Source organism: Halichoerus grypus, chromosome 11 (assembly GCF_964656455.1).
Source record: "Halichoerus grypus chromosome 11, mHalGry1.hap1.1, whole genome shotgun sequence".
Lineage (NCBI taxonomy): Eukaryota > Metazoa > Chordata > Mammalia > Carnivora > Phocidae > Halichoerus > Halichoerus grypus.
Window position 1 is genome coordinate 2519602 of NC_135722.1, and position 25579 is coordinate 2545180.

At 58.8% G+C, this 25579-nt stretch overlaps 1 protein-coding gene across 2 annotated transcripts in view; it reads right to left on the bottom strand.

Moving 5' to 3' along the window:
• OSBPL5 (oxysterol binding protein like 5) overlaps nucleotides 1-25579 on the bottom strand; it is a 75400-nt gene that overhangs the window by 44654 nt on the left and 5167 nt on the right. The window contains exon 1 of one of the 2 annotated variants that reach the window (XM_078057631.1): nucleotides 7346-7473. The exons of the other annotated variant lie outside the window; for it this stretch is intronic. The gene's annotated coding sequence lies outside the window, so the exon portion shown is untranslated. Of the gene's footprint in view, nucleotides 1-7345; nucleotides 7474-25579 lie in introns of those variants that run through there. 2 annotated transcript variants of the gene reach the window in all.

Below are 25579 nucleotides of genomic sequence, written 5' to 3' on the forward strand. Positions count from 1 at the left end.
ATTGAGGTATAATCAGCAAATAAAATTGTAATATTTAAAGCGCACATCATGATGACTCCACATCCACACGTGTTCTAAAAGGACTCCCTCCATCCAGTTAATACATCTGTCACCTTGCGTATTCATCTTTTTTGTGGAGGTGAGAAGGTTTAAGTTCTACTCTCTTACCATATTTTAAGTCTACAATAGTGTCATCTACTGGAGTCATCATGTTACATATATCTGCTGTTTCTAATTAACAGGGCGTGCTGGTCACTGAGAGACCCCTTGGGGGACCCTGGCAAACATCTTTGTCACGTGTGCCCCCTGGGAAGAGCCGTTCAGCCTGCAGGCCCGTGCCGAGGGCAGGCGGGGGGACGGCATCTCCCTCCAATGGGATGGGAGAGCCCCTGGTCTTCCCACGGGGACAAGTGCGCCGGGTGGGACCCCAGGGCCAGCAGAGTGAGCAGACTTGCTAAGAAAGTACGCCTTGAGCCCAGGACCCTCGCCCTACTAGGAGACGCAGCCCCTGCTCACCCACCCTGGGCCTGGGCCCTGGGAAGACCCCAGATGCACAAAGCTTTGTGACGTAAGCTCCACACTTGCTATGTGTCCTTTGCCCCAGCTGCTGGGCGGGGGGAGGGGGAGGCCGACCCTTCCCCCCTCTCCCAACAGCATCACCAGCGGCCACTTGGCCACATCCAGCTGGGCTGCTCGGGTGGGCACCCTCGGACCCCGAGACCCCACTTCAGGCCAATGGCCCAGAGCAGCTCCCGCCCATGTGCTCAATGAGACCGGAACACAAAACACGCTCCTGGGATAAAACGGAATAAAATGTAAACAAGCTGAACGTCCCTGGACGGGAGAATGGAAATCAACCGTGCCTTCCTTACACAGAGCAAGGAAGATGAGCAGGGACTCACGGCTTGCGACTGCACCACTCAAAAGAAGTTGCAAAAGGCTGCGTACATGTGTTTTTACAAGTTCTCTGCAACTCCAGAATGACGAGGAATGAGAGGATATGAAGGGGACACCAGCCAGAGGAGCCTGCGTTTGTTTGCGGATGCATCCATATATAGTCAAAACATAAAAACACCGCTGGGCGCGTGGGCTGGGAAAGCCTCCGGAGAGCAGGGCCCTGTGCTCTGCTCAACCTGCCAGGCCTTAGACCCCAAGCAAACAGCCAGACAGCACGACCCCGGTCGAGTGGGGGTTGGGTGTATTCTTTTGTGTGGTTCCTGTGTTTAAACATTTCACAAGCATTAACCATTAATCAAAGTTTTAATTGATGATAAGGAGTCGGTCTCTCCCTGTTCCAAAGCCCAGCGGCTTGGCAGCACCCGAACCCGGAGGAGGGCGGGCTGGGTCCTGTGCTCACTGTGGGCCAGCCCTGCACTTCCCACAAGGTTCTCACCACTGAGACGCCCGTTTCACAGATGAGAAAACCAAGACCTGGAGCTCCAGGGGCTTGCCCAGGGGCCCTCTGGCCGGAGACGTGTCAGAGGAGGAGCAGGGACTCCCAGCCAGTGTGGACCATGGAGCCCACATCCTAACCGGCAGGCGCTGGGCATCCACAGAGCCCCCATGGGAGGTCGGGGGCACCTTCTGCAGAGGCCGTGTTTACAAGACCGGGGTATCCGGCTTAATGAGCTCCAGCTATCTGCGTAAAACAAAACACCCAAACCAAGCAAACAGAAGCAGCAGTTCACTGACCGGCCAGGAAAAAAGCAAATGACATTTTCCCAGCGAGTGGGAAGCGGGAGCCGGGGGGGCTCTGATGGGAGGGGGTCGGACCAGGAGCAGGAGGCCCGACACATAAGAAGGGAAAGGACAGAGGGGGTGAGGTGGACTCCTGCAAGGTCACCCCGAAGACCACGGGCTCCACAGAGAAGGTGCCAGGCCGGGCCTGAGCTTCCCCAAACATCTGGTCTGTCCTAGGGTCGGAAGAGCTTTCTGGGCAAGGGAACAGCATATGCTAAGGCAGAGAGGTGCAGGTGACAGGCCTCTCCCCCTCCCACCTCCCCACACCTATGGCTCAGCTTTCGGCTTCCATGCACAGTCCCAGCTTCCCCTCCCCTCCCCAGCACCCCCGTTGGCCTTGGGTTAAGGAAGAGACTGCTGCCCCCAGCACCTGGGGTTAAGAATCCCTGAGCCAAAACTTCCTTGGCCAGGCTTCCAAATCCACCGTGGGCCCTGACACCATCGATCCCTCAGCCCCCTGCCCAGCTTCATCCCCACCCTGATGCCCCAGGTCCATGCATCTCTGTGGCTCCAAATCCAGACTGCTGAGCCATCTGACTGCCCTGCTCAGCCCGGCGCAGCAGCTCAGCGGGGTCGGGGGGGACAGGGATCCAGAGCTCCCCTCCATCCTCTCCCCAGGGTTTCCCCGGGACAGGATTATGCTGCTAACCCAGAGGCCCCCGAGAGGGCTTTGTTCAAGGGGCCATTGCAGAGAGGTGGAAACAGAGTGCTCCAAACCCAAACAGCCGCTCTGGTCTTTAGGGTCCAAGCGGGAGGTGTAGGGCAGCGCCCATCCCGACTCCCAGGGTTGGGGTGAGGAGCCCACAACCCCAAGGTCCATGGGAGGGCCATGCTGGCAAGGGCCCCAGACCCCTGGGCATCCCGAAGTCCTCCCCACCTCCAGGGTACAAACGAGAAGAGCCGGAAGCCCACCCCCACTCCACGGCGAAGGAGCGGTCTCCTGAAGCAGCCGAGGCACAGAAACCCACATTCCGCTGACACCGTAAGTAACGTCAGGAGGGCTCTTCCCTGGGCTCTGCCGGGCAGCGCGGGCCCCTGGTGATGGTTCTCGTCCCACAGCGTGGGGACTTCAGGTCTGAGTGTGGCCGTCTAGCCCCCTGGCCCAGGGCTCTGGATTTGGGGGCCTTCCTGACAAGTGGGGTGGGGGCCGTCCCACAGGGCAGATCTGGCCTTCCCATTTAGCTGTTCTGCTGCTCACTGGTCCCCTCAGGCCGCTGTGGCCCAGGGAACCTGATGTGCAGCCGCGGGCCCTCTAAGGGGCCCTCTGCCGGATTTGCCCCGATAGGCAGGCAGGAAAATCCCATGGGCGTCCCTCCCCCCAACCTTCTCGGCACCAGCTGGCCCTTTAAGCAACCTCCTGGCGCCCGTTCACCCCAGGAGGCAGCAGGACCACGCCACCACAGGAGCTCCCTCCCCTGGGCCTGGACGCCCTTCCCTGTGTGCAAGCTGCGGTTCCCCGTGTGACTGTGGCCAAGGGACAAAGGCGCCACCCTGCCCGCCTGCTGGCCCGCAGGGGCCCCGCTCCCTCTCCTCCCTCTGCCTTCCTGGGGACCTGCCTGTCTCCACAACAGAGCGTGGCCTGTGCCTGGTTTCCAGACTCCCGGGGCCTTAGACAGGGAAGTAACCTGTGGGACGGCGTATTCCCAGATCCCTCCTCCCGGTCTCATTACGCCTCATAAAACTCCCCGTCATGGGGTGGACTCTGTTCAGTTGTGGGGGCCTTAACTTCCCCCTGAGTCCTTCATCCCCATCAGGAGCAGAGGGGGCCCGGGCAGGTCAGTCCTCCTCACTAGCAGACCTCCCTCCCAGGTAAGCCACTGTATGCACTCTATTTATAATTCCAGAAGGACAGGCGCCCTGGGCAGGGCGGCAAGCTGGGCCTTTCGAATGTGAGCCGTCTGGGGAAGCCAGGGGACCGGGACGGGAGATGCAGAACGAGCATCATGCTCAAGACGCGTGGCTCCCTGGACAAGGACAATCGTATGGCTTCACGTGAGCACAGAGCACCTACTACGTGCCAGGCCCTGAGCACACAGTCAGGCAACAGGGCATGATGACCACACGTGCTAACAGCACCCGCCGTGGGCCTGGCTCTGGGCCGACTGCCTTCTCCACATCTAGTCATTCAATGAAACAAACACAGAATGGAGGTAATTCGGACATGGATCAGTGTTGCTAAGAAAACAAAGCACAGCTACCTCGGAATGGGCACCTTGTCAGGGACAGAGGGGCTCGTGACACCTGAGCTGAGGGCTGCATTAGCACCCAGGGCAGAGGGAACAGGGAATGCAAAGGCCCCAGAGTAACAGAGGCTGGGCCTGGGGCTAGATGCCCATGCACAGGAGCACGGGGGTGGGGGGGCTAACAGGCGGGCAGGGACCGGGCTGCCCAGGGCCTCGTGGGGCCCAGAAAGGAGTCTGGAATTATTCGGAGATCAGTGAGAATCACAGAGGACTCTAAGCAGGTAGGCTATGTGATGCCGTCTATATTTTAGATCATGCTGGCTGTTGGCTGGAGGACCAGAGGGGCAAGACTGGAGCCTGCTGGGTGGCTGGTGTGGTCTGAGCTGCTGGAGCCGAGCCCAGGACAGAAGAGAGGCCGTCAGGTGGCCTCCGGAGGCTAGCGAACCACTGGCTTGGAGAGTCACGACAAAGGCCCCCTGGGGTCCTAGAGCCCCTAGAGCCACCCAACCAGCTCCTGTCCTGAGTGGTGGGGACTGTCTCTCCCTGGCCTGATGGCCTAGATAATGTTGCTAGTCCTTCGGTGGCCCTGGGCTTCCCCAGGCCCAGGCTGGACAGCTCTGAGGCCCTTCCCAGGGGTCATCGCGCACCCCCCTGCGCCCGCATCTCCTAGATCTGTGATCCCGGTTGCGGGGAGTCCCTCCCTATGGATCCCTAAAGCTCTTGCGGGCTGCCCCACACCTTGGGCCCGCAACATTCCTTGTGCTAGGCGGCTTATTCCCCAGCTACCTTGCTAGACAAAGAACTCTAGGCCGGACCCATTGTTCTGCCCCCGGCCCTGCCCGAGCCCTGCTTCCCCGATGGGCAGGTCCTGACCACACGGCTGGTGCCCACTGCCCTTGGCAGAGACGCCAGGCCAGCAGAAGCCAAATTCACACCCGCCCGCACAGGATCCCAGGGCCCTGGCTCGGAACCACCCGCTCCCAAGTCCAAGTTCTTTGTATTCAACCATCACTACCCTGCCATGCAGAAGATCCACTATCTGCTTAGACATCTCCCCAGACGAGCAGCCGGCCCCGTGAGGGTCACCAACCCAGCCCAGGCCAGTGCAAAGCCTCAGAGGGCTCATCCTTCGGTGGTAAGTTCTGTTTCCTAGACCTGTAGGCTTGGTAGGTCACAGGGCAAATCCGGCCCCCTTCGGGGCGGCTGTGAGCAGCTCGAGGACCTTCCTGGGCAGCACGCCTGGCCACCACTGGGAGGTCACAGCACTGTCCTTCTGCACCACCCCAGCCCTGCCACTCTCACCCGACCCAGGGACCCCACGGGGGAGCCACATCTGACAGTTCCCTTAGTGTCGGGATGTCTGGGTCCTCCTGTCGCACACTGTGCAACCCTGTGCTTGGCCCTCTGCAGCCCCCATCCTGGGGTTCAGGCCTCACCCCTACAACTGGGCTGGGAGCTGGGTCTGCACGGTTTCTCAGCTGCGGCCGCACACCTGTCGCTGGGACAACAAATGGGAAAGGGGGCGGGGCGTGCTTCTGTCCCCTTGGGTGAGATCCCCTCCACCTGCACACCGCGTGCGTGCATGCACACTCACACTGGCTCAACCACGGAACTGGCAGACAGCACAAGCCCCCGAAGCACAGCTGTCAGAGACGCACAGGAGTCTTTAAAGCAGCGGCTCCTCACAGAGGGCAGACCCTTGAGCGCGAGCGTAGCCTGTCAGGTTACTCTCCCGGCTCAGGAAGCTTCCGGGAAGAGAGCTTTCAGGACGGACATGGATCCCGGACATTCCCAGCATAGTAAATACCATGCTAAGGGGGAAGGGCTGCATTCGGCGTTCTGTCAAGAGCCAGAAGCAGAGCTTTGCAGACAACAGATTCTTCGCAGACCCCGAACCCTGGGGCCCAGGAAGGAGGAGCTTTCGGTTGGCTCCCAGGATGCCCTGCCGAGGGCTCTGCACAGCCCCCCCACACTCCCCACGACGAGGCGGGTCAGAGGGCCCTCGCCTGGCCCATCTGCTTTGTCACCTTTTCTAAATCCAGCCTGGTAAGACACAGCAGACAGACCCACTGGATGCCTCCTCCCTGGCACCCCGCGGCCCCTGCCCCGCACACGTGCCACAGACAATAGGATCCGCAGCTTGGGAGCTTGAAGCCTGCAGGGGGGCCGTCAGACTGGACTGCCTGCTGCTTGCAAAGCCCGTCAAGTTCCAGGAGCCTCGGGGCCCCGCAAAACCGAGGAGCGGGGGTAAACACCGCCGAAAGACCACTCAGCCTGCTCTTGCTGAGGGCAGGGTTTTTGTGCTCTGGGACCTGGATCCACACCGTGCACACAGATCCAAGGACACACACATCTAACCCAGAGGCTGTGCCCACGTCCCTAGCTGTGACACCCTGAGCCTGTCCCTGGCCTGGGGGCTGCACCTGGGGACGATCCCAGCGGCCCACCTGTCAAAGGCATTTTGAAGGGGTTCAGGCAGAAGGCAGACACGTATCTAAATTCTTGTGTAGACAGACTAGCAAGTTCGTAAAATCCCAAGACGGCAAAAGAGCAGAAATCCAAGCAGCTGCTGCAGCAAGGCCCGGCCTGGCTCCGCTCAGGGATGTGTGGGGCAGAGAAGCCTACCTCACCCGAGGACCTGACCACATCCCCAGACACTCCAAATCCCAAGTCCAGCTGGCTCCTGACGGCAGGCAGCCCACAGGGGGAGGGGCAGTGCCTGGGGAGCCCAGGTGGGTGAGTGGCCCCTGGGGGCTGCTCACAGCGCACCCCCCCACCTCCCACCCTCCCGAGGATCCTCAGGTGCACGGGACCCTCCTGTAGACTCACGTCTGCCGCCCCCCAACACTTGCTACGCCCCTATCTTTAGGGTGTCAGTGGCCTAGAGATGGTGGCTGTGGGTGGTGGGTGAGGCAGGGGTCCTCCCTCAGCCCAGGCAGCCTCTCACTCTGTGGGCCCAGACACCGCCGCCCCCGTTACAAGCCTACAGCGGCGATCGATGCCAGACGCAGGATGCAGACCCGACCCAGGGTTGGTCGGGCTGGGGGCGCGCACGGCCAGGCCTCCCACCCCCGAGGCCCGGCTCCTCGAGGTCCCGACAAGCGGGAAGCGGGCCGCCCGCACCGCTCCCCACGTCGGGCCCCAGCAGCGCCCCGGCCCGCCCGTCCGAGCCTGGGATGCGCCCCGCGCCCCCCAGGGGCTCCCCGCCAGGCCGCTGTCGGGGCGCGCCGGGCTGCGCCCCAGTCCCCGGGCCCCCGCGGGCTGCGGCTTGGGGCTCCCCGACTCCCCCAGCTGGCCGCTGGCGGCCCGCCGGACGCTCCGGGCCCTCTCCGCCGCGGCCCCGCCGGGGCCCTCCCCGGGCCCTCCCGGCCGCCTCCCCGGCCGACCCCGGCCCTCCCCGGCCGCCGCGCCCCTGCCCCTACCGTGCCGCGACTCGGTGCCGGCGGGCCGGGCGCGCGGGGCTCAGCTGGCGGCGCGGCCCGGCTGCAGGAAATGCCAGAGGACTGATCCAACCGCGGAGCCCTGGGAGGGAGCGGCGGCAGAGGGAGGAGGGATGGGGAGGGGAGGGGGCGGGGAGGAGGGAGGGCGCTGGAGGAAGGAGCAAGGGAGGAGCAGGGAGGAGGAGGGAGGGGGCCGCAGGGGGAGGGGGAGGAGGGAGGGCTCGGCGGCCACAAAACCCGGGCGGGATCCACGGCGCTGGAGCGGGGCACAGGGACCCCAGGCTTCCACTGCTCCCCTGCTCCCTGGCCGGGTCTGGCGTGCTGCTGCCGCTGCTGCAGCTCAGGCCGCTGGGCAGGGTTGATGGTGCTGAGCCGAGGTGGGGTCGGGGGCAGCCTGGAGGGGTCCTCGCATTTACGGGGCGAGAGAGTGCCACGGTCACAGATGCCTGGTGGCCTCCAGCCCACCCTAGCCACAGTCCAGGGTGCCCCCTCTCTCTTCCTGGGACCCAGAAACTGTCATCAGTTTTCCTCTAGGGACAGAAGCCACCAGAACATGAGTTACCCCGGAAACCGGAGCCCTTTGTCCTTGTCCTACAGGTATGCTAAACAGGACCCCTAGGTCACACCTCATGTTTCTAATAGCACCTCCTCCTCGGGACTCTTGCTGGGAACCCACCCTCCTGCAGATTTCCTTCTGTGTATGCCCCCTCATCCTTCTGTTCCCAGAGGCCTTTTTAGACCCTGAGGCCCTCTTGTATAGAAAAGACACTCATTCTGTGGGTGGAAGCTGAGGAGGTGAGGGTCTTCCCCAGCCCCTCACCTATAGGCCCTAAAGTGGTGTGAGCTCCTCGCTGGCCCCCCAGGCTGAGGTGCTCTAGGGCCTCAGTCTTCAGAACTGCCAGGGGCCTCTGGATAGCATCTATCCCTCGGAGGCCAAGACGGGGTGAACTGGGCCCCTTCCAGGCATCCCCAGACGAGGTAGGACATGCAAGGGCGCAGAGCCTTTTCCAAACGGAAACCCTCACTCAGTCCCTTCCCTTCCGAGGGATGGGACTGACCCTCAGCTGAGCCCCAGCCTCCTTTCCCACGTCTGAAGCTTCTGGCCCACAGGTGCATTTCCACGTTTTCATTTTATGTTGGGCCAAGAGTGCCCCGAGAGTAGCCGCTAAGCCTGATGGTCAGGGGGATTCGGCAGGACCACCAGGCAGGACTGTGGGACAAGCCCGGGATATTTGGCTGCCCAGCGGGGTCCCCTTCAGGCCCTGGGACTGGAGAGGGCACTGGGGGGAGCCATTGTCTACCTTGGCTCTGCCCCCAACCAGCCAGGTGGGTGGCCTGGACCAAACCCCTTCCCCCAGCCTCAGCACCATGCACACCCTTTAGACCAGGTGGTGGTCCCCCCGGGGGCATAGAAGCACCAGCCACTGATGGTTATCAGAGGGGCCATGGGCTGGAGGTGGGGTGCCTGCCTGAGCTCTGAGCTCATCCCCAGGACAAGCCTGCTCCCACCCTAGAGTCACCTTGCAAGGCCTTTGGAGGCAGAACTGGTCAGACAAGATGCTCAGGGCCATAGTGGGCCCCCCCGCCCCCCCGCCCCCCCCCCCCACACTCAGTGGCCTGTGACAAGCGGCTCCCCCTTCAGGAGAGGGTCTGCTCGGTGCGCTGTGCAGGGCTGACGGACACTGGCTGGGACTACTCTTCACTCTCCGAAGCCTCTGCACAAAGCTGGGCTGTGGTGGCCTGGAGCCCGGCAAATTGCTGGTTGCCGGGCCAATGCACAGGGGACTGAGGAAGAAAACAAAGCTGTTCTCCCCTGGGGCGGAGGTCTCAGGGGCCAACGTAGGGAAAGTTTCCAGTTACTGGTGTGGCTGGCTATTTGAAGCCAGCATGATCTCACGAAATGAGACTGCTGAGGGCAGAGGTCAAAGGGACACCTGGTCAGATGACCCCACCCCAAGATGACAAAGGGGGGAGTGGGTTAGAGGGTGGAGCTGGGCTCACTGGGATGGATCAGCAGGTGGCTGCATGGGAAGCAAGGAAGGTGCCACCCTGCTGGACACAGCACTGGACTCTTCCAGAAAGCCCCCCTTCCAGTTTCTTGCCTGGTTTTGGAGAGACAGCGTGCTCCAGAAAGCAGCTCAGTCCCTGGGCAGGTGACCTGTTCCTCCGGGCCTCAGCTTACCCACCTGTCAAATGGAGGTGGTGTATGTGTGCTGTGGTCCGTGCAGGAAACGACACTGAGGAGGGGCTCGGGGCTGAGCAGAGCGGAGCGGGCTAGCTGCCTAGGAGCCGCGGGGGTGTGGGCAAGGCCCTGCAATGCTCTGCCTTGGTTTCCTCACCTAGAAATGGGGCCAACAGGAGTGGCTTCCCTTCCTCTCCCGGCCGAGCGTCCCCGCGTCCCCAGGGCGGGAACAGACTTCTGAGCGGAGCCCCGGAAGGACTGCATCTCTACACAAGAGCCACTGGCTTCTTACTCACTTCTGGTTTCAGGGTCAGACGGATCTGCCCGTGAGGAGCAAGACGTGTACGGTGCCTTTGCACATGTGGACCTCACTCCTGGGCAAGGAGGGCACAGCTGAAAATTAAGTCTGATGCAATGTCAGCCTCCCCTCGGAGGTGGCGTTGGCGATGTCTGGGGACGTCCTTGGTTGTCACAACCTGGGGGGGCGGGTACTGCTGGCCTCTAGTAGGTGGAGGCCAGGGATGCCGCTAGGCACCCGTCGCCACGCGGGACTGCATCCCGTGATGGGAACGATCTGGTCCCAGAATCCCTGCTCTGGAATGAAGAAACTTTTAACTGTTGGGGTCAGGCCTTCGTTCTGGGTGGTTGGCCGGTCCTTGGGGATTGCTCAGCCCCCCAAGATCTCCTTTGACAGACCCCCACCCTACCTCATGTTCCACGCTGAGGGGCCCTAGACACATTGACTCAGTTAAACCACCCAGTCACTTTATGAGGCAGGCGCTATCGTGATCGGCTCTATTTGACAAATAGGAGAAACTGAGGCACAGAGCAGGGACGTGAGTCGCCAAGCTCTCACAGTGAGTGAGGATTCACTCCCAGCCTCTACACCCTGTCGCCTGGTTAGTCAGGCTCAGGGAGCACCCCTCGCAAGCCCCCACCCCTCCCGCTATACCTGACTAACCCCCTGGCGAGGGTTAGGGTAGCCAGACACGACAGAACACACCTGGGCCCGTTTCAGAGCAGGTGCGTGCAGGGAGGGGCTGCCGGGGGCTCCGGCCTCTGCAGGGCCAGGCGCTGATGGGCCGAGGTCCTGGGGGGAGGAGAGCTGAGCCAGGTGCGGTGCCGGCGCATCCTTACCTTTGCTTTCTCAGCCAGCAGAGGCTGCAGTACGATTTCTCCCCATTTCTCAGCTGAGGAGACTGAGGCCCAAGTCGTACGGGTGTGCGTGGGATCCCCTACTCCTAGCTGGGCCCTGATCCTGTTACTCTGGGCAGCAGTGGAACAACCTGGAGGTTTGGGCGGGGCAGGTGAGCCTGGGCCCAGCGGCCCTCCCTGCTCCTCAAGGGCAAGTCCACCCCGGGGGCGTGGCCTGCAGAACTTACCGGCCACTCAGGGACAGCTCTGGAAGCGTCTCTGCTGTGAGACCCTCCACTCCCCAGTCTGTCTCCTCACCTGGGCCCCGGGGCCCACAGCCGGTGTGTTATGTTGAATGTGGAGCCTGCAAGGTCTCCAGAACACGGCAGCTAATCATAAAAACAACTGTGGCATTTATCCGTCTCTCACTGTGCCTGGCACCATGTTCCCATTTTCCGCGTGTGACCCCACTGCATCCCCCGCTCCCTGTAGCTGGGGGTCACCATTCTCCCAGCAGCAGGGAGGGTAGGCCATCAGCTCGGGCCAGGCAGCTGGGAACAGGCTGAGGCTGGCCCCCTGGCGTCGTGTCCCCCGCTCCCCAGGGCAGGAGGCAGGCTCTCTCTCTCCACTCCTCCAGACTGGGCGGGACTGGTGTCCGCGGCCTCAGGTCCCACGGTGGAAGGTGGAGCAGGAGGTGGGGGCCCGGGGAGGAGCAGGAAGGCTCCGTGTCCCCTGACGTGGCTCTCCTCCCCACGGAGACACGGTGTGCTGAAGTCTTCAGGAGCTGAGTCACCCAGCAGGTGTCGGGGCTAAGCAGGGGCTGTTCTCTGTTCTCTCGGGGAAACCTGGAAAGTCCAGCAGCAGGACCTCCCTTCGGAAGGCTGGGGGGGCGCTGCCACCGCGCTGGGGCTCCCTGAACAGGCCTGCTGCCTGCGTGGCCCTCACACGTGCCCTCCCTCTCTCTCCTCTGTCTCTCTTACACACGTACCCATCCTCCAGAAAGACACATCCGAGCCCAGGGTCCAGGCAAACACCTGATGGTAATTTCCCACTCTCTTGCTGACAGTACTCGTTCTCCTACCTGGGGGGACGAGAAGGTGCTATTTATAGGGCACACCCCCATGTCCAGACTCTGGGGGAGCTGGCGTGGCTCTGGGGCTCATGAGGAACAGGCGGTGCCGAGTGCCCGTGGACGTGCTGATGTACCCATGCCTGGACCCCTGCGCGCACCTAATGGTCGGTTCTTGGCAGGTGCAAATCCGGGCCAGCGGACCGTCCTCTGGCCCTCCTGCGTGGGGTCAGTCCCTGCAGCATCCTCCGGAGCAGTCGGCATTGAGAAGGGAGCGGGACCGCGGCGGGCACAGCTGCGAGGTGGGGTGGCGTGCATGGGGAAATGCCCTGAGGGTGGACGGTGCCCGGAGGGGCAGGGCCAGCTCACTCACCTGCAGCCGCGGGCTCCCACAGGGCCCACCTGCAGCTGAGCGGGGACTTCTACTGCCTGTTAGAGACCTCTTCCCCCGGCAAGAGCAGCCTTCAGAAGCTGGGATGCACCTGGAAGAGGTGCTGGCAATCCTTGGCGTCTCCCGGCCTGTGGATGCATCCCTCCGACCTCTGCCTCTGTCGGCCACGACCTTCTCCCCGCCCACCTCCTGGATCAGCGTCTCAAATCTCCCTCTCCTGTCTCTTATAAGGACACAGTTATTGGTTTAGGGTCCACCAAGATCATCCAGCATGATTTCATCTGGAAACCCTTAACTACACTTGCAATTACACCTTAGGTCCGAATAAGGTCACATTCCCAGGTACTGGGGGTCCAGATGTGGATGTGTCTTTCCGGGGGACGCACGTCACTCCACTACGGCAGGTGACCGTGAGCACCAGCAGCGCTTGTGCTGCTGAGCCAGTCCGTGGTACGCTGGGCTTCTTCCTGTTCTAAACGCTTTTGTTGGGAGTCTTCACGTGAGGACACAGCGTCAGGGTCCTGGAAGCCACTGACGAGGGCAGATCCAGACAGGACGCCCATCCCCTGCCCTCCCTGCCCAGTGATAGAGAGGATAGAATGAGCAGGGAGGGTTTCCCTGGAGCCCTGAAGGCCTGAGCCTTCCCTGGGGGCTGCGCCCTCTGTCTGGTGAGCACTGCTCCGCTGGGGGTGACCCAACGTCCCAAGGCACGGGTTTTGGCAAGCCCACTCTGGGGCCGAGGGCCGGCTTTCTACAGCCTGCCTTTGGGAGACCCATGGCAAATGTGGCACATCCTCTCTTCCGTGTCTGGGGGGGGCCTGGGGCTGCTGCCTGGTGACACGCGGACAGTGAGCACTGAAAGAAGAGTGTCCAAGGCAGGATCTGTCTTTGGGACTCTGCGGGCGGAGCGGTTGCTGGGTGTATGTGACTGAGCGGGGTGCTGCCCTTTCCTCTTGGGATGTGGACACCTGTCCCGGGGAGGGTGGCTTGCAGATTCGCAGTGCCGGCTCTCGTGGTGGGCTCACTCGCCGCTCGGGGCAAGGAGCCTGCTTCTTCCTCTGCCTGCCTCTCTCCTGCTCATGCTCTCTCTCTCTCTGACAAATAAACAAATAAAATCTTTTTTAAAAAAAATTAAAAACTTCTCTTTCAAAGACACTGTTGGGAGAACAAGAAGACAAGCCACAGGCTAAGAGAACATGTTTGTAAAACACATATCTGATAAAGGACTGATCAGAATCTATGAAGAATTTTCAAGACTCAACAAGAAAATCAAACAACCCAATAAAAAATGGGCAAAACATTTGAGTGACCATCTTACCAAAGGTACACCTGAGGCAAATAAGCACAGGGGACAGCTTTGGTCATTAGGGAATTGCAGATAAAAGGCATGATGAGACAGCAGCGCACACCCGTTAGAATGGCTGGAACACCCCAGGGCTGGCCGGGGTGGGCTGGCCGGGGTGGGCAGCAACGGAGCCCTCCCACGTTGCCGGCGGGGGCGGGGGGTGGGGGCGCACGGTGCAAAGTGGTGCAGCCAGCCGGGATGACAGTTTGATGGTTCCACATACAGGAAAGCATACACTGACCATGGACCCGCCCGTTCCACTTCTGGGTATTTACCCAAGTGGAATGAAAACCTATGCCCACACAAAGCCTGCATGAAAATGCTTACAGCGGCTTGATTCGTAATCATCCGAGACTGAAACAACCGAATGTCCTTCAACATGAGGGGGTCAAGAAAGTGTGGCACGTCCCTTCAGTGGAAAACTAGCCAATCATCAAAGGAGCAAACCATAGACACACTCAACAACATGGATGAATCTCAAATGCACTCCAAGGGGACGAAGCCAGATGTGAACACCTACGTATGGTCTGATTCAGGTGACGTTCTGGGAAAGGCAAAGTGTAGGGACAGGAAACACGTTGGTTTTTGCCAGGGCCTGGGGTTGGGGACGGAGTGACCATACGGGGAGACACCAGGAAGATCCTGGGGGTTGCCACAAAGGTTCTTCACCTCAGTTGTGGTGGTGGTTACACAACTCTATACATTTGTCAAAACTCTTACAGCTATCCCCTGAAAAGGATGGACTTCACAGGATACAATTACACTTCAAAAAGCATGTCAGTGGAACAATGAAAAGTGTATACGTATAATTGGTAAGTAACAATTTGAAAGTAAGTAAGTATGGTCTGCACATCAGAAAGAAGTGAGTGGGGACCGGACCGGCTTGGCCTGCACAGAGACGCGCGCCAGGCCTTGTAAGTGCTCTGGAGAGGGCCCAGCGTGTGCAGGATCAGCTCCAGCCCTTTTCAGAGATGCTTCCAGTCCTGGTTACCTGAGGTCTTATTGCCAGGGCCAGGCCAGGGGACCCAAGCCCTCAGAGGTACGGCTCCCAGAACACGGGGATGCCTCTGGACGTAGGTCATCCGCTGAGGCCGGAGTGACAGCCCCGTGGGTCCAGCTCAGGACAAGGGAGCCGCGGATGCTCAGGCTGCCCATGGGACTGCAGAGAGCAGGGCAGAAGCTGGATGAGCATGAACGTCGGTGCCTTCAAAGTCTCTGAAAGTGTACCTAGAACCCGTTGTGTGCCTGGCCAGGGAATGACCACAGCCTCGTCTGGGCTGGGAGAGAAGCGGTGTCTGTCACTGCAGGCCTGAGGGGCCCTCCATCTGGCCCTCTCCGGAGGAGTTTGCCCGCGAGTGTGGGGCAGTCCTCCCAGACACAGCTCCTGGCGGGGGACCTGGCACTGTCCCCAGACGTGGGTGTGTGCTGCAGCCAGGCCCTTCGCCGTCATTGTTCCCCTGAGCTGTCAGGGCCTGGGAGTGTCCGGGGACGGGCCAGGGAGCCACAGCCCTGCAGCTCACACCTTATATTGTCGGCCGAAGAGGAAAGGGCATGCGGCAGACTTGGGGGGAGGGGGCTGCTGCGGAGGCTCCGCTTTGGAGGGGGCGGGGGCAGTGGGTGCAGCCCCCTGGTGCTGACCACAGGAGGATAGGGGGATCCTCATCCATTCACTGAAGGTAGGGGAGACACAGGTGGGGCTGTCGAGGGTGGTCTTTGCAAGGAGAGAACAGGGTCTGGGTCTCCTGTCCCTGGGTGCACACAGGGCCAGGCTGAGCCCGCAGCTCCTGCAGCTCCTTGGGGTGAGAGGTGGACTCCAGAGAAGTCCTCCGTGGGCACCACCAGTGTCCACCACTCCCCCTCCTTCCTTCCTGCTTCATAATGAAAACCAGTTCCTCAACGTCCACACCCTCCGTCAGAATTGTAACTCTGCCTTCCAACAACTGACCATAATTGCCTTGATTTTTATTTGAGGCCCTACTTTGTGGAAAGAATCTCAGCCTGTTCAGACTGCGGATTTTTATATTTCCACTTTGGGCCTCTTGCACCTTACTGAAGTCCAGCCTGGACAGTCCCTGCAGGGAACGGAGCTGGACCCCTGCCTCCCAGCATGCACCAATCAGCTCCAAGTGGGTGGCAGACCCAAATGTGAGACCAGGAGCCTGAGAACTCCTACAAGAGAACAGAGGCAGCAACTTCTCTGACATCGGTCTTGGCGATGCGTTTTCAGGCCAGTCTCCTCAGGCAGGGGCAACAAGAGCTAAAATTAACAAGCGGGACTACAGCAAACCAAAGCTTCTGCACAGCAAAGGAAACAGCCAGCAAAACAACAAGGCCACCTACTGCACGGAAGAAGATCTTTGCAAATCATACATCCAACAGGGGTTAGTAGCCAAACTATATAAAGAACTCCCTGCAGCTTAATATCATGAAAAAAAACCAACATGATTTAAAAATGGGCAGAAGACATGAACAGACTTCTCTCCAAAGACTCACAGATGATCAACAGGCACAGGAAACGATGCTCAACAGCCCTCACCACCAGGGCCATGCAAATCGACACCACAATAGGATACCACCTCACACCAGTCAGAATGGCTAAAATCAAAAACACAAGAAACAACAAGTTTTGGCGAGGATGCGGAGAAACTGGACCCCTCTTACGTGGCTGGTGGGAATGCAAGCTGGTGCAGCCACTCTGGAAAACAACATGGAAGTTCCTCAGAAAATTAAAAATAGAGCTACCCTATGATCCAGCAATCACACTACTGGGTATTTATCTGAAAAATAAAAAGAAAAGAAAACACTAATTTGCAAAAATATCTGCAGCCCTGTTTATCGCAACATTATTTACAACAGGCAAGATTTGGGAACAATCTAATTGTCCATGGACAGATGAATGGATAAAGAAGAAGTGGTATACAAACACACACACACGAGATGGAATACCATTCAGTCATAACAGAGAATGGAGTCCTGTCATCTTCAACAACATGCACAGACCCAGAGGGTATTACGACAAGTGAAATAGGTCAGAGGAAGACAAACACTGCATGGTCTCACTTCCATGTAGACTCAAAACAAACACAAACAACCTAACACAGAAACAGACCACAGAAATAACCGGTGTTTGCCAGAGCGCATCACGATGATGAACTCCGGAAACTAAGAGGATAATGTGCATCACTTATGCTTGAAAAAGGAATACGTTGGTAACCGTTTGAAGTCTCAGTCTTAAATTATCGGTAACTGATCATCTATTTCTCTTTGGTCGACGCCATTTCTTCCCTACTGTGTATTTTTATCAAATGTCTTGCTTCAGCCCAGTGTTCTCCAACGTAGGGTCACCTGAAATGGGAAACCCACCTGCTCAACTCTATGTGTCCCATGGGATGAAGGCAAGTGCTCTTCAAACAGAAACAACTCAGTCGAATCCGGTGGATTCACTTATCACACATATTGAAGGAAGAGCACACAGGCCCAAGTCCCTGAAATTAATGCAAACACCTCTTCTGTGGTAGCTCTCTGGCCCCTGAATTGATCTGTTTTCCCAGTTATCGATTCCAGCTCCACACAGAACACACAATCAATGTCACATGAGCCCAGGCTGGAGATGCTCGGCAGAAGATTAATTCTGGGCAAACGGACTGCACGAGTCACTGTATGTAACGACAATTAGCTAGCCCTTCTAACCCTTGTAAATCTCGATGTGTTCAGGTAATAAAGTGTATTTAGATACAATTGAACTGGAAATGCTCTTTTTTTTAAATCATCTCCTAGTTCTGCCTTAAAAGGGAGAAAATGGTCATATTTGGTTTTTACTCTCAGACTTGGTGACAGGATGAGTTCATGTATTTTTTTATTGTTCCTTTGCTGGAATAAAGGGAGAAAACAAACAAAAAGTCTAGGATGACACCATTCAACCCAACTTTCTGAAGTGATGGAAATGTCTGGGAAGCCGTGTGACCCGGTTTGGTGGCCAGCAGCCACGTGTGGTTGCCGAGCTCTCGGAATATGGCTTGTGCGATGGGGAAATGAATTTTAATGAATTTGGCATCTGTTTGAGTGGGCCAGTGTAACTAGTGGCTGCTGTAATGGACTGTGCAGGTCGAGACTCAGAAAAGTAGTTTCTCTGCTTTTCTGCCATGTCCTCTCTCCCTTAGGACTCTATACCTGGGCGTTATAGCATTTTAATTGGATTTCCAAGCCCACCCACCCTCAACCAAGATGAATGGCACCGCCTGGTCCACCAGCACTTGTCCACTGACACGACAGAGAATCACTTACCCACTGGCGCAATACCCACTTTGAGTCGTATTGACATCTTAATGGGCAGTTCCTTTTTGCCCTGGACCCTTTCCACCTGGGGGTCCAGGGCAAAAAGGAACTGCCCATTAAGATGTCAATACGACTCAAAGTCATCTACAGATTCAACGCAATCTCTAGCAAAATCCCAATGACTTCTTTGCAGAAAATAAAAAAATCCATCCAAAAATTCATACGAAATCACAAGGGCCCCCCAACACCCAAAACGATATTAAAAAAGAAGAACAAAGCTGGAGGATTTATGCTTCCCGATTTCAAAACTTACTACAAAGCTACGTTATCTCAAACAGTGTGGTCCTGACATAAAGACAGATGTACAGACCAATGGAGTAGAGAGCCCAGAGATAAACCCTCATATATCTGGTTAAACGATTTGCAACAAGACTGCCGAGACCACTCAATGGGGGGATTATCAGGAAATGGTGTTGGGAGAACCAGACATGCACATGCAAAAGAGTGAAGTTGGACCCTACCTCACACCATATACAGAAATTAACTCAAGATGGATCAAAGCCCTAAATGTAAGAGCTGAAACTATAGAACCTCTAGAGGAAAACACAGAGGAAAAGCTTCGTGACACCGTGTTGGGCAGTGATTTCTTGGACGTGATGCCAAAGGCACAGGCAACAAAAGAAAAAAATAGATAAAGTGGACTTGATTAAGATTGAAAACTTTTGTGCATCACAGATCACCATCCCCGGAGGGAGAAGGCGACCCACAGAAGGAGCAAATATCTGCAAACCACATATCTGGTAAGGGGTTGATATCTAGCATATATAAAGATCTCCTACAACTCAATAACAACAAATGAGATTCAAAAATGGGCAAAGGACTTGAGGAGACACTTCTCCAAAGAAGACATACAAATGGCCAATAAGCACACGGAAAGATGCTGCACATCACCGATCCTCGGGGACATGCAAATCAGGGCCATAGGGAGAGACCACTTCATGCCCACCAGGATGGACGGCAACTGTCGGAGGAGTGGCGCCCTCACCGGGAGCAGGAGCAGCTCGCCCTGAGTCCCTGCACACATCCACGGAGCACGTGAACCATCAGGGCATCTTCATTACTCACACGTTCATTCTTAGGCCAGGGCAGACAGGGAAGAAACAAATGTTCACAAAAGCCCATTGTGATGGCCTATTTTATGTGTCAACTTGACTGGTCTAAGGGACGTCCAGACAGGTGGCACAATGCTATTCTGGGTGTGTTTGGGAGGGTGTTTCTGAGAGACCAGCATTGGGTTCAGCAGACCGAGTAAAGGACCGGCCCTCACCAGCAGGGTGGGCATCATCCAGTCCACTGGGAGCCCAAGTGGGACAAAGGCGTAAAGAAAGGCGAATTCTTTCTTTCTTCTGGAGCTGAGGCATCCATCTTCCCTTGCCCTCAGTGTTGGAGCTCCTGGTTCTTGGGCTTCCAGACTCTGGGACTTACACCTGTGACCCCCTAGTTCTCAGGCCTTTAGACTCAGACTGAATCACACCACCGGCTTCCCAGCTTGCAGACGGCAGATCAGGGGACTTCTCGGCCTCCACAACGGCGTGAGTGAATTCCTACGACAAGTCTCCTCTTGTATAGACCTCTCGACACCCCACTGATTCTGCTTCTCTAGAGACCCCTGGCTAGTATGCGCATAACACCCCGTGCGGGGGAGCCTGCAGGGGAGCCAGCGGGGTGTCCCCGGGAAGTGAAGGGTCACCCAGAGCAATGCGCCTCTGTGCTCAGGTCTCAGGCTGGGCAGGGACGTCCAGCAGGGTGGTCCTTGGCAAGGTCCTTTCAGGGCACTGGGGAGGAGCTCCCCAGCCTGGCTGGCCCCACGACAGGCCACCTTGCCGCTGAGTTTCATGGGGAGGAGGGGCTGCCACGGATGCCCCGTGCACCTGCTGTGGCCCGGTTTGCTATCTCTGAGTCTGATCTGTGGTTTGTAGGGCCAGTGGGTAAGTGATTCTCTGTCGTGTCAGTGGACAAGTGCTGGTGGACCAGGCGGTGCCATTCATCTTGGTTGAGGGTGGGTGGGCTTGGAAATCCAATTAAAATGCTCACTAACCCTGGCCCAGGAAGACATGATTTCATAGCTTGGAAATCCTCAATCAACTCAGCTCCTGGAGGTGCTGTCCCACGGCCCACGATATGCACCTAATCTGCCTGGGGTCTCTCTCTCTTTAGCCTCCCCCTTTCCATCAACAGTGGAGGGGACACCTGCCTTCTGCTTACAGCTGGGTCATCCCTGGGACCCCATAGCTACTGAGAATTGATGAGTGGCCAAGTCTACGGGAATGACACAGCCCGGGAGGCAGGAGGGACAGGTTACTTATGGGGAGCTACCTGTGTGCCCACCAGCTGGGGGCTGTCACCATGACACCCATTTGCTAGCTTATGAATGAGGACTTGAAGCTCAGAGAGGTTCAGTGACTTGCCTGAGGTCTCACAGCCCCAATGACAAAGGAAGGATTTGATTCCTTATGTGTCTGAGGGGTGCCTTTCCCAGGCGTGGGGGCGGCTGACCCTGCATGTGCACAGGTGAGTATGAACATTGTGATGGGAACAGGTGAGCTGAGAAGCCTGGGTGCTGGTGGCTGTGAGCTCCCAAATTCCCCAGACACTGACCCTCAGGCTAGGACTTACCCAGGGCCCTTAATAAATCCAAATATTGTCTGAAGGAGAATCTCATTAATTTGTTACTGGGGCACGTGATACAGATGCCACACACGCACACACACACACACACACACACACACACACACTCTTAGGTCACATTAACAGAGGTATAGTGCGTGTATCATAGGCGGTGATGATACTGATGTATTGTAACCTGCTTAAGCCCACCTGAGCGCTTGAGATCACCAGTGGGCACAAAGAAAGACACAGATAAATAGGAGTGGACCTAGAAGAGAGCCCTAGGGGTGGGCTGTGTGTGGGGAAGTGGAATGCTTGAAGGTGCTGCCCTGTTGTGAGCAACCCCAGGGGCAGAACCAGGGCCCAGTGCATTCTCTAGAAGGATTCAGAGGCTGCAGCCAGCTCAGTGGGTAAGAGTTCGACTGCTGACTCCTGAGTCTGTGTGGGCGAGCCGGCGTTTCAGCCTCCCGCGCAGGCCACGTTGCCGTCTGGGGCGGGAAGGTGGGACGTGACCGCGCATCCTTCCAGCTCCAGGATTCTACGATGAAGGTATGTGCAAGGGGGACTTTCTTCACTGAAGACTTTTTTCCTGAAGACTTTTATTAATGAAAATAAACTTGGCTTGAAATGGAACCATGGATTTCAAAGCGTTCAGATTTAGGAATTTACGTGGTGTAGTTGATGTCAACGTAAATAGGAGCATCAGGCCTAAAAAAAGGCACAGTGGAATGCGATTTCCTAAGAGTGCAGGCAAGTCACACAGAGAAGTAGCTCGTCTGCTGCGTTCGTGGTTAAAAGCGTCGGCTGTAGGAGGGACAGAACGGGACTCGCGCTGCAACCAGACTATCACCGTTTTTATTCGTTGGGTCATTGCTTCGCGTGAAGGCGAGTGTCTGATCCCCGGGAGAAGCGTCCGGAAGCCCTGGGCCCTACCGCGTGTCCATGCTCAGCCGTGGGGGCTGTGGGGGGGGGGGTCCTGTGCACACCTGCGTAGCAGCAGGTCCTCGCTAAATACCCACGCGTGGGCAGAGGGCTGGTGGAGCAGAGGTGTGTCCGCTCACCGGCCTGGCTTCATCTGCGGGGCTGGTCGGGCCCCAGATGTGCCCACAGAGAGGCGGCCTCTGCTACCAGGATCTGGGGGCTCATCAGCATAGAGCTCCGAATGCAGATTCCAGGGTCCTAGGCGAGACCCACTGATTCCTGGAGGGGCCAGGGGGTGGGCATTTTTGGCTAGCAGATGATTCTTACGCTCACTCAACCTAGGAACGGGGCTCCTGAGGACGTCTATGCTGGAAGCGGAAGGTGCAGAGCGGTGGCTCCCAGCGAGGAAGGGAGCAGGCCTGGAGAGCCGAGAGCTGTTTGGGAACCCACAGCTTCTCAATGAAGCCAAGGGGTGTGAATGTGGGAGCTGACGCCAGGACTTGACTGCACGTGGGCCAAGAATATTAAGGGGAAAACAATAAAGCGACGGAAAGGCACGTCCTTCAGCCTGGCGTGCGCCTGGCATCCTCCCTCCACTGGGACCCGCTGTTCCCAGCCTGCACGGCTTCCACTGCAGCTCTGGGCTCTGGCCTCACTTCCTCCTGGAAGCCCTCCCAGGCATCCCCTGGCTCATTCGCCTCCCCCGAGTCCCTTGGCCGTGAGCCCCAGGGGGGTGGCCCCCCCATCTGTCAGGTTCTCGAGAGGATTGGGTGGGGGGGCTCAGCAGGGCTCCATGTCCAGCAGGTGAGTCAGAGGGGATTCCGATGTCCTTGGTCCTGGGATGTTGTACTCTCCTTTGGTCCTGGTCAGGGAGGTTTGGCTCTCTTTATCCGTGTGGCTGAGTCTGCTCTCTGTGGGTGGCTCCCCAGACGGCCCCCCTGTGGTCACTCAGCCCCCTCCTCCTCATTTCCAACCTGTTTTCCAAGTCAGGTCATTGGCCTCCTGAGCTCTGGAGTCCCTACCCCCTCCCATAAAGCCCCTCCCTGGCAGCCTACGAGCCTCACCCAGACCCCCCAAGGGCCCCCCCAGGGAGTCCTTGTAACTGGTGGCAGGGTAGGGCGGGTCCAGGCCTCGGGAGTTGTGCAAGCGCCCCAGGTAATGTGGATGCACCGTCGGGCAGATGAATCGGGTCCTTGGGGCAGCCCCCAGCCCCAAACACGGCAGGTGGCCACAAGCAGCGCGGCTCTTTTGCTGAGCCAGGGCCCAGGGCACTGAAGGCCAGACCCCCCAGGTTCTGGGGCATGAAGGTCTCCCCCACCCCTGGAGGATCGCAGAATGGAAAGGAACGGGGAGGGAGGGACAGCCTGGCTGGACTTCGCTACTTCCTTTTACAGAAGCGGGAGGCCTGGTGGGTGCGGGCACATGACCCCCCCCCCCCAACGCATGCACAAACGCCTCTCTATTTTAGAAATAGGTCACTTGGAGCAAAGCACTGCGAGTGGTCGTCTCCCCCCACCCCTGTGGGCTGCTGGGATTTCAGCGCTGGGCTCGGGGTGGGGGGATGCAAGGGAGGAGTAGGGGGGACCCGCCAGGGCTCTGTTACCCCAGAAGGTCACCAGGGCCCCCTCGGCACCCAGAAAGGAGGGGGGAGGCTGGTGTGTCTGAGAGCTGGCCTCTGGGGAGGATGGTGGCGTCTGCTGCCGGCCCTGCACACAGTGAGCAGGAGCCCCCAGCCCCGGGGACACACACTCGGGGTGCAGCTGGTACGGAGCCCCACAGGCGAGGGGTGTGGCCAGGGATCGGGCAGGACGACTGGCCGGGAAGCGCCCCAGGCCTGCAGACAGCCCTACGCTTTCCCACTGGCCCGTGTGTTCTTTCTGGCACTTTCTGGCCTCCTGGCCCATGTAGGTCTTTAGGGATCCTTGGTCAGATCCCTCCTGAAACAGGAGGCTGAGGGAAGATGGGGGGCAGTCCCGGAACTGTTACCCCTGCCCTCCCCCACCCAGGTTAGGCCACCCTTTCCTGGCTAGAGAGAGGAGTGGCAGAAAGGGGACCCTCCCGCGGGGCCTCTGGGGACGGAGACGGCCTTCTTGGCCGGCCCAGTGGGCTCCACGTGTCTGTAGGGCCCTGGTCTCTCTGCTGCACCCTCCTCACCTCCCCAACCCCTCGGTCCCCTCCCCTGCCTCCAGGCTGACCAGGCGCCCCTGATGGGACAGGAGCATAGGGAACGCTGAGGCAGAACCAGGGGCTCATCTCGGCATCCCTGCCGGGTAGCCCCTGGTCCCACGGTGGGCAGCGTTGGGGGTGGATGTTCCTCTTTCTGAAGGGCCAGCCAGCCTTTTGCTGCCTTCTGGGGCTCTCTTGCGGGGTGCACCCCCGTACTTAGGGAGCTCCCCTGAAGTCCGGTATGAGGTTCTCTGTGTATGCTTGATGGCTCCTGGACACCCAGGGCTCTGCGGACCTGGTCCTGACAGCTCCGCATGCTACCTGCTCATTCACACTAAGCGTGTGGGTGATTGCCAGTAGCTTATCTGGAGTCTTTCACTAAGAAGCTCTGTATTCTCCCTGGGAGGCAAAACCTCAATCATCTTGATCCAAAGGAGATGTATGATAAGCATCTCTTCCCTCGGAGAATAGCTTTTGAGCGAGGGGGCGGAGAAAGGTGTGGAGCAATCATCAGCTGTCTCTGAGGCTTCATTCCAGCAGACAGCTCAGCAGGTTATCGTGCTGAGCCCCAGCCTCCCGGTCCCATAAAAGGGAAGTTTGAACACCACTTCCTCGGCCAGGCTTTTAGGAGGGTTCAATGAGAGAATGCTCGTGAACAGCAGGGCCCTGTGCCTGGCATGCAGTAGGCGCTCCATTAATGCTCCACACGTCTCAGTGGTCAGGATGGGTGGGTAGTGGTGTTGACAATGGCCCTGGTCCAGCACAACAGTCCTCATTGGTGCGTCAGCTCAGAGTTGCCCCCGGGCTCCCTGGCCGCCGGCGCGGGCATGGTGAACATGGTAGCCTCGGGCTCCAGCCGAGCTCCGCGCGCCTCTCAGCCCCGCCCACCTGCACCTCCTCCCACCTGCTCCTCCCTCGCCCACCTCTTCCCTGCGCGGCCCCAACGGAACCTCCAGGGACCAGGTTAGCAAACCCTTACCCCACAGCGACTTCTGCTGGGAAGAAGGGAAGTTGCTCCGGGGACAAGTGGGGATGAAAAGCCTCCTCACACCTGCTCAGGGGCAGGAACAGGCCAGCTTGGAATCTGCCCCTGCCCGGCAGGCCAGGGCCACCCAGGGACTTCTCAAACGGGCCACAACCGGCAGGAAGTCTCCCTGTGGGCGTGTGGGGCTGGGTCTGGCAGAGGGGCCTGGCGAGGGAGGTGATCAGCTCCCCTGCGGCAAGCGGCCGGCCTGGGACACCAGGAGCCAGGACAGACGGCTAGACCAGACTCCCGCTCAGCCCCGAGGAGGAACCAGCCCTGCGGACACCAGATCTCAGACTTGCAGCCCCCAGGTCTGGAAGGGACTGGATGCCCGACGGGTAGCCCCCCGTCTGTGGTGCTTGGTTATAGCCGCCCCAGGACGCGGATCTGCAGCTGCTGCCCAGGTGGAAGACAGAGGCATCCCGGGGCCCTGGCAAGGCTCTCGGGGGGGCTCACGAGTGGGGGACAGGTGACAAGCAGGTGTGGGAAGAGCCCTGATGCCAGGTTGTGATCACGTGGCCTGTGATTGGCCAAACTAAACGTGGCCTTTCCCCGTCTTGGAGAAAGGAGGAAACGTCTCAGGTGCCGGAGAGGAGAGGGGCTGGGCAGGGGGCTCACCAGCTCAGGGATCCCGCCCGGCCTTGGGCCCCAGGTCCTCCCCACCTCCTCTGGTAGCTTCCTGAGCTCCTGGCCCCCTGCTCACACCTGTTTGCACCCCCACCCCACCCCTGCTCCCCACCCGTCCAGCTCTCCTGACTGTTGATTTTCCGGCTTGACCGGGAGGGAGCCCCTCCAGCGGGGGCGGTGCCCATGCTGTTCTCCAGACCCCCTCGAGTGTTTCACGGCTGGGGGCTGGCGGGGGGGGGGGGGGCGCGTTCCAAGGCGGTCCAACCAGTGCTCGGCGACGGCATTTGCACGAAGCCCTGAGCCCGGGGCCTGGCACCTGGAAAGGCCTCCTTGCTGATGCCCTGGCCGTAGCAATCCCTGCCCGCGCCCACCCGCGAGTCCTGTGCCCTCTGGATGTTGCAGAGAACCCCGGCGG